Source organism: Dreissena polymorpha, chromosome 13, assembly GCF_020536995.1.
Source record: "Dreissena polymorpha isolate Duluth1 chromosome 13, UMN_Dpol_1.0, whole genome shotgun sequence".
Classification (NCBI taxonomy): Eukaryota; Metazoa; Mollusca; class Bivalvia; order Myida; family Dreissenidae; genus Dreissena; species Dreissena polymorpha.
In genome coordinates this window covers 33,398,071-33,405,376 of record NC_068367.1, presented here as the reverse complement: position 1 = coordinate 33,405,376, position 7,306 = coordinate 33,398,071, and the positions used below count along the sequence as shown (strand labels likewise).

At 34.8% G+C, this 7,306-nt stretch overlaps 1 non-coding gene across 1 annotated transcript; it reads left to right on the top strand.

Moving 5' to 3' along the window:
• Nucleotides 1-6,309: 6,309 nt before the first annotated feature.
• On the top strand, nucleotides 6,310-6,399 carry Trnaf-gaa (transfer RNA phenylalanine (anticodon GAA)). The gene is given in 2 exon segments: nucleotides 6,310-6,346; nucleotides 6,364-6,399. It is a non-coding gene; the product is annotated as a tRNA-Phe (tRNA).
• The last annotated feature ends 907 nt before the right edge of the window (nucleotides 6,400-7,306 follow it).

The following is a 7,306-nucleotide window of genomic DNA, read 5'->3' as shown; positions in this document are numbered from 1 at the left end:
TACTGTCGTAATTTCTTTTACGAACAACACATTACTGATCGTGGACTTTATTTGATTGTTTAGACTTTGGTACGATGCGAAGTCAGTCCATCCGTGAAGATAAATTGCTTTGCGCCCGTTTGTGATCTATTCTGACACAAAAGTCCATGCGTCACCCGTTTACGATAACATAGGTCCGTTAAGAGCGTTCCAATTGAGAAAAATGGGTTTTTAAATATGCTTTTTCTATGTCCTCGCTGTTTTGCAACCGCACACGAACACATGTCAATGCGGTCAATGAAATTCAACGATCAACACGATCACCAAGATCAAAGCTCTTCGTTACGATACGATACAATTGTGGTATATTGTATATCTATTATATTATAATTTTCGCAAAGTAAACAATGAGTATGATTTCATATCACGTAGGCTTTATCGTCTTTTTCTGTGAATATGCTGTCAGATAGGCCATCAAAACGAAAAACCAAAATTAATTGTACGCACAATTTTATATATACTATGCTATGCTATGCTATGCTATGCTATGCTATGCTCTGCTCTGCTCTGCTCTACTCTACTCCACTCCACTCCACTCCACTCCACTCCACTCCACTCCACTCCACTCCACTCCACTCCACTCCACTCCACTCCACTCCACTCCACTCCACTCCACTCCACTCCACTCCACTCCACTCCACTCCACTCCACTCCACTCCACTCTACTCTACTCTACTCTACTCTACTCTACTCTACTCTACTCTACTCTACTCTACTCTACCATACCATACCATACCATACCATACCATACCATACCATACCATACCATACCATACCATACCATACCATACCATACCATACCATACCATACCATACCATACCATACCATACCATACCATACCATACCATACCATACCATACCATACCATACCATACCATACTATACTATACTATACTATACTATACTATACTATACTATACTATACTATACTATAATATACTATAATATACTATAATATACTAAAATATTATATAATATAATATAATACAATATCGTGTCTCCATCGTGGATATATGTTTGGTGTAATTATTTTTACGCCTGCGCAGGTACTTCGTTAAATTAGTGCATTTTCATCATATGCACAGTGTCACCGTAAACTATGTACCGTAGACGTGCCGCGTCTGGAAAAGGTTATAAGTGACTGTATTGTTGGGTTAAATATTAACGTGTATTTGCAGAAAAGAAACATATTTTAACCTAGTCGATTTGCTAAGCCGATTAAAGTGTTATCCAGAAGTATCCAGAAGTATTACTATTGAATTTGTCATCGTTTATTGAATTGATTTGAATTTAATCTATTAAGATTAGTGCAAATCTTTAAAATAATACACCTTTTTTGTACCAAAAATCTTAAAACATTCACTATGCACACTAATTAGATATACACATATATAAACGATATAAAATGTAAAATGTTCCATTATTTTATATTTTTCGCATGATATTTATTATGTTCTCGAATTATTGTTTACCAAATCAATTATGTTATGTATATGGTGTGTACTTTTTGGGCTGGAATAATAATTATTTCTCATTTCACAATAATCAGAATCAAATCACTGATTGTTTTTTGTTTTTATCCCAATATTAAAACAAAAACGTCTATGATCGAAAAATGAATAGTATAGTGGATAATTTTCACTGTTTTCAGGTTTTTTTCTGAGTGTTCGCTGACTTATTCTGATGAAATCAAATCGACAGCATATGTGATATAAATATTGAGAGGAACAATTGTTTTCACCAGACAATGAAATACTGCAACTGTGTATAACGTGGAATAAAAAACAAAAAAACACTTAAACATTCTCTTAGTTCGTGAAGTTGACGCAACATTGAATATGTCTTTTAAAAGACTGTGAAACTATATGAAGATGGCCGATGTGTGTATACATGTATATCAAATAGAATAATAAATATTGGGCGCTCTTGCATTTTGTGTGTTCCATCATTATATAACGGTTATCTCATTCTATTTGATCTGTGTTAACCGTCAACCGCATTCGGTAATGCATAGCTTATATTAACACAATCAGGAAAGCGTGTTTCGAAAAATCCAAACAATTTTCATCATCGCACAATAGTGTAACATAAATTTTTATACAATATATATAGGGAAACTCAAATGATTCGCGTAATGTGAAAATAATTATCATGCTATAATTCGACCACGAAACTTGACGTGACTTAATACCGAACAATACGGAATGGAGCTACGCTGGCCGTATATGACATAAGACCCATTTTCGCATATTATCTTATCAATGCTTATATGAATTTGATTGCTATAATCCAATGCGTATTCGACACGGAATTATTGTCAAGGTTTTCCATTTTGTCAATATTTATCATATTGCTGACATCAATATTCATACTCTTTTCATTTTCAGTCGAGAAATGATATTAATTGTTATCAAAATTATTTGTATAGTACGGTAGCGTTCTCTACACAAGTGAGATTTATTTGTACTGGTAAATTGCTGTCATTCTCACCATTCGGACTCGACGATCGGCTCGAATAAAAATGTTAGTCGCTTAAAAGTACAAATTACTCATATTGAGCACGATTATTATTGTTATTATTATTATTATTATTATTATTATTATTATTATTATTATTATTATTATTATTATTATATAGCTTTTAGAAACTTATACCTAAAAAAATCCCATGGGATTTAAAAATAAAATTAAAACACGATTTAACGCGTTAAAATCGCGAGAATTGTTCAACATTTGTTAAAATGTAGTGTTTCTGAACGTTACATGAATAAATCTCTAAAAATCAGAAAAAAATCTCATGGGATTTTTTTTCCCATAAAAAAATGGGATTTTTTTTCTATCAACGAAAATTGAACGAAAATAAGCACAAATGCTTTAACAAATCTTTAAATCGATAATATAGCCTAAACGAACGTGTTTTATTTTTTTGAAAATCCCATGGGATTTTTTCTCCCATAAAAAAGCTGGAGAAAAATCCCATGGGAAAACCGAAAATCCCATGGGAAAAGAAAAATCCCATGGGATATTCAAAAATCCCATGGGTATCCCAACTTTGCAAATAAAGTTCATAGTGAAGAAAATGCGTTATTTAAGCAAAACTAACCAATTATTAATCACAAGTAAGACTTTTATCTTATACTTTATCACAAATAAGCAAATCTTCAAGAAAAAGGTTACTTAAGTTTGCGAAATTTCGGTTTCGCAAAGTTTTTCCGGTGGCCGTTCAAATTGATATGTGTAATATCATTTCTTAAGTGACTTGTGCAAGATCATATACATTATGTACCAAACTTTTTACACATTCACAAGTAACTTATACACTTGTGCATGTAGTGAAACTACACTATCAAATGTAAATAACTATAACATATGTTTAAGATGTCACTTTTACTACCTTACTTCTGACAATACATTAAAAAAACATAACAATTTTTGTAAAGAATTTCCCAAAAACACACAACTTTCTTGATTTTCTTAAAAATCAGCAAACACTTAAACAAAGCCAGTAAAACTGAACAAGGTCCAATAATTATTTCCAGAATAACAGCTCTCATGTCCATGAATGGTTTAAGGACTTAGGCAGTGATCGGACATGTCTCCTTTGACCTCACCCACCTGCTGTGGCTGATAGAGGTGTCCCCCAGGGGATGGTAGCTGCCCGAGTCCACAGGCTTGCGCTTCTTGGCCTTGCCCCCAGACGCCAGCCGCTTGATCAGGCCCATCTTCTCCTTATCCTTCCTCAGGGTAAGCAATCACAATAATTGAATATTAAGATGAAAGCAAAATTAACCTCGCTCAGGGAAAACAGGGCTGAATGCATGTCACACGGGTTAATCAGAGATAACACTTTCCGCCTTGACTGCATTTTCATTTGAGGCTTTCTTTAAACAAAAATTATGTCAAAGCGGAAAGTGTTGTCCCTGATAATCTGGGATGACACTTTAAACACATGCATTAAGTCCTGTTTTCCAGATCAGATTTATACATTGAAAATTAATTTGGAAAAAACTATGATAAACTATGATAATCTCGAGTGAGTCCATATGTGAACTTTGACCTTTTAATGTGACCTTTGAGTACTGAACTTGCATGTGACATGCCAGCTAAACCTTGTAATCATGTGTGGCAATTCTTTATATTTCCTGATATTTGATAAAGCTACAGTCATGATAAGGAGTTTTATTCTACTATATACATCACAACTGTCAGTGTGACCTTGAATTCTGAACTGTAGGTCCAGTTATTGTGCATAAAATAGTAATAACTTATAGTAATTTAAGCAATGGCTGATAGATGATGAATTTTGAGTCTGGCAAAGGGTTTGAGATTTACAGAGATGCAGTAATATAGGGATCTTTACGTTTAAAGGGAGTCTTCTTAATAAAATCCAGTCACTACAACTGTTCTGTTGTCCCTTATTACATTGTGCAGTTTGCACAGGCTTATCTAGGACAACATTTAAGTCACATGCATATAGCCCCACTTTCCCAGAGCACTGCTTATATTGATTCTTAACTCATTTAACAGACATTCTGATACAAACAAAAAAAGACTATTGCCAAGCAATAAAAGTCCCCTACCTTCCGTCAGGATTCACCATTTTCAGCAATATGTCTAGTCTATTTGTTGCCATAGCAACCATAATTCTTGATGTAGGAACAAAATGCCATCTGTCCATGTTTCAAGTTTAATAAAAAAAAGAAGAAAGTTATCGCAGGATCCAGAAAAGTGTGACAGAGTGACAGACACACAGAGCGCAAACCATAAGTCCCTCTCAGGTTTCACCGGTAGGGGACTTATTATTAAACCTAACAAAACTGAAAACTACCAACCTTCTCTTTCTCCTTTACAGCCGGCACAGACCCAACCGTGGCGCCCACAACAACATTGAGCGGCGTGACGTGTGCGCAGGCTGACATGGCGTGTTTCCACACGGGGCTGCTGGCAGTGGTGCGGTCGCCGCTGCTTAATCTCCGTTCGCCCACCTCCAACCGCGCCCGAGATCGACCAATGGCCTCTGAGCTGCTGGTCTGGGGACGGGACGGACTGATTGTGGGATTTAGAGGGGCACTGGCCCCCTGGTGGGGCTGGGGTTTCCATGGCAACACATGCGTCCTGCAGTGGGATAGACAGGAATTGAGAGTTAGGAGAAAATCAAGAGAAACAAGCAACATAGTTGCTTACATAAATTGAATTTTTACAGTAAATACAAGTACGAAGTATTCATCTACTTTGCATACATTTTGTAAATAACACTGCTTAGCCTATGCAAAGTTAACAGCCGAATGTTTGCATATCAGGGCTCCTCCTGTCTGAAAAAAAATTATTATTTTCATTATGACAGTTTTATGAAACAAAACAGATGTCGCTAATTATAATTTTCTTGAGCCAAATTTGCTTTGTTGTAGCCATTGGCTAATTTGGTGAATGGCAGCGTAAGCCCTGCATATTGCAATATAATGACATTATGATAATAACAGATAGTCCCCCTATCTTAATATAACAGGTTAGGCTTAGAATAAAATAGGAGCAAGGCTAGCGAATCTGGGTATTTTTTCATGCTGAGGCTGATTAAGTACAAAACAATAAAGCAGTAACTTTTTTATGTTCATCATACTTCTTCATCTGTACTTTTAAAGAAATCATAAAATATAATCTCTAAGAACATGTATTTTTCCTGGGAATGAATGTGTTTTATTAACTTTGACGTGATGAACATGTTATGTGTATTTTGCAGTTTTTTGTTACTAGACATTGGCGTCGCTCTGGAGAGCGGCGACTAGTATGTAATGCATTTTTTTCGCTTATGGGAGGAGAAGTTATTTTACGGATCAATGTATATATTTTTGTTTTAAGAATATCTTGCATAGTGGTGATTTTTGTGTAAATTAGTGTAAATAAGTACTGCATTTGTGCTTATTACATATATTACAACATTTATTGCCAATAATGTAAAGCTAATTGTTTTAATTAATAACTGATCCACAACTGATCACAGGGGAAAGATCACAGGGTCTGGGCAAATACGCGAAACTTTCTGGTTTTGTATAAAAACAAAACATAATCAAAATATATTTATTTTGTGGTTTTTCTAATTTGCTTATTTAGTGGAGTATCAAGGTAGTACGATATTTGACGACCTTTCGCACAAGAAAGTTTATTGGAAGGTGTAGTGGTACGAAAACGTACAATGTATTAGTTTATTAATAGACTTATAATAACGATTGCTATACACAACTTCACCAAATAGCAGTACATAAATGATGTCAGCCGGAATAGCTCAGTTGGGAGAGCGTTAGACTGAAGTTGTTTACGCAACAATCATCTAAAGGCTCCCGGTTCAATCCCGGGTTCCGGCACGAACGGAAATGTTCGGCGGCTGACAATTTTTTTAGTCAGGTTAATAAATATAATAAAGCTTTATTTTATGTAGACATTTAAAAATCCATTTTACTACAATTGAACATTTTTATTAAAATTTATGGATGCCGCTTATCAAGAGGAGCTGTGTCCCAGCAACCCGTTTTCCTAGAGTCAAGCACTCCTCGGATTTTTTTAATAAGAACCACATATAGAGCGCGAAGCGCGACACGTATTACTATCCAGGTGGTATGGGCCCTTTAGCATTTTCCGACCATTACGTCCATAGTTATCTTCCTTAGAATTTGAGAAATTTTGAAATCGTTGTTCGAAGTTCAAAAATTTTCATCCGATTGTTCCCAAACTTGCACAGGTTTTTTTTTATCAATAAGGACCCAACCCAAACTCTATATGAGCAATATTGGACCATAAGTCCAGAATTATGTCTCTTTGAATTTAAAAATAAAAGCGAAAAACTGCTTGGTAAGTGATTATGTCAACATTTTTCATCAGATTCTTTCCAAACTTACATTGTCTTCATATCAATGAGCATTTTTACCTCATTTAAAATGAGAAACATCGAGGCAATAAGTCCAGAATTGTTTCTATTAAATTTGACAAAATAAACAATTTCCACTTGTTTAAAAGATTTCACAACTTTCGTCTGAATCTTTCCAAAATTGTTAAGTATTTATATCAGTATAACTGAACCCTATTGAAAATGATGAATATCAGAGCAATTAATATATTATGATCTTTTACTGAATTTCAAAGTATTGTGAAATGCAGCTTCTTTATGCAATTTACAGTTTTCATTCATTTTTTTCAAACTTTTACAGTGTTTTCATATCAATGAGTACTCAACCCCTATCGTAAATGAGCAACGTAAGAATAAGTTAAGAATCA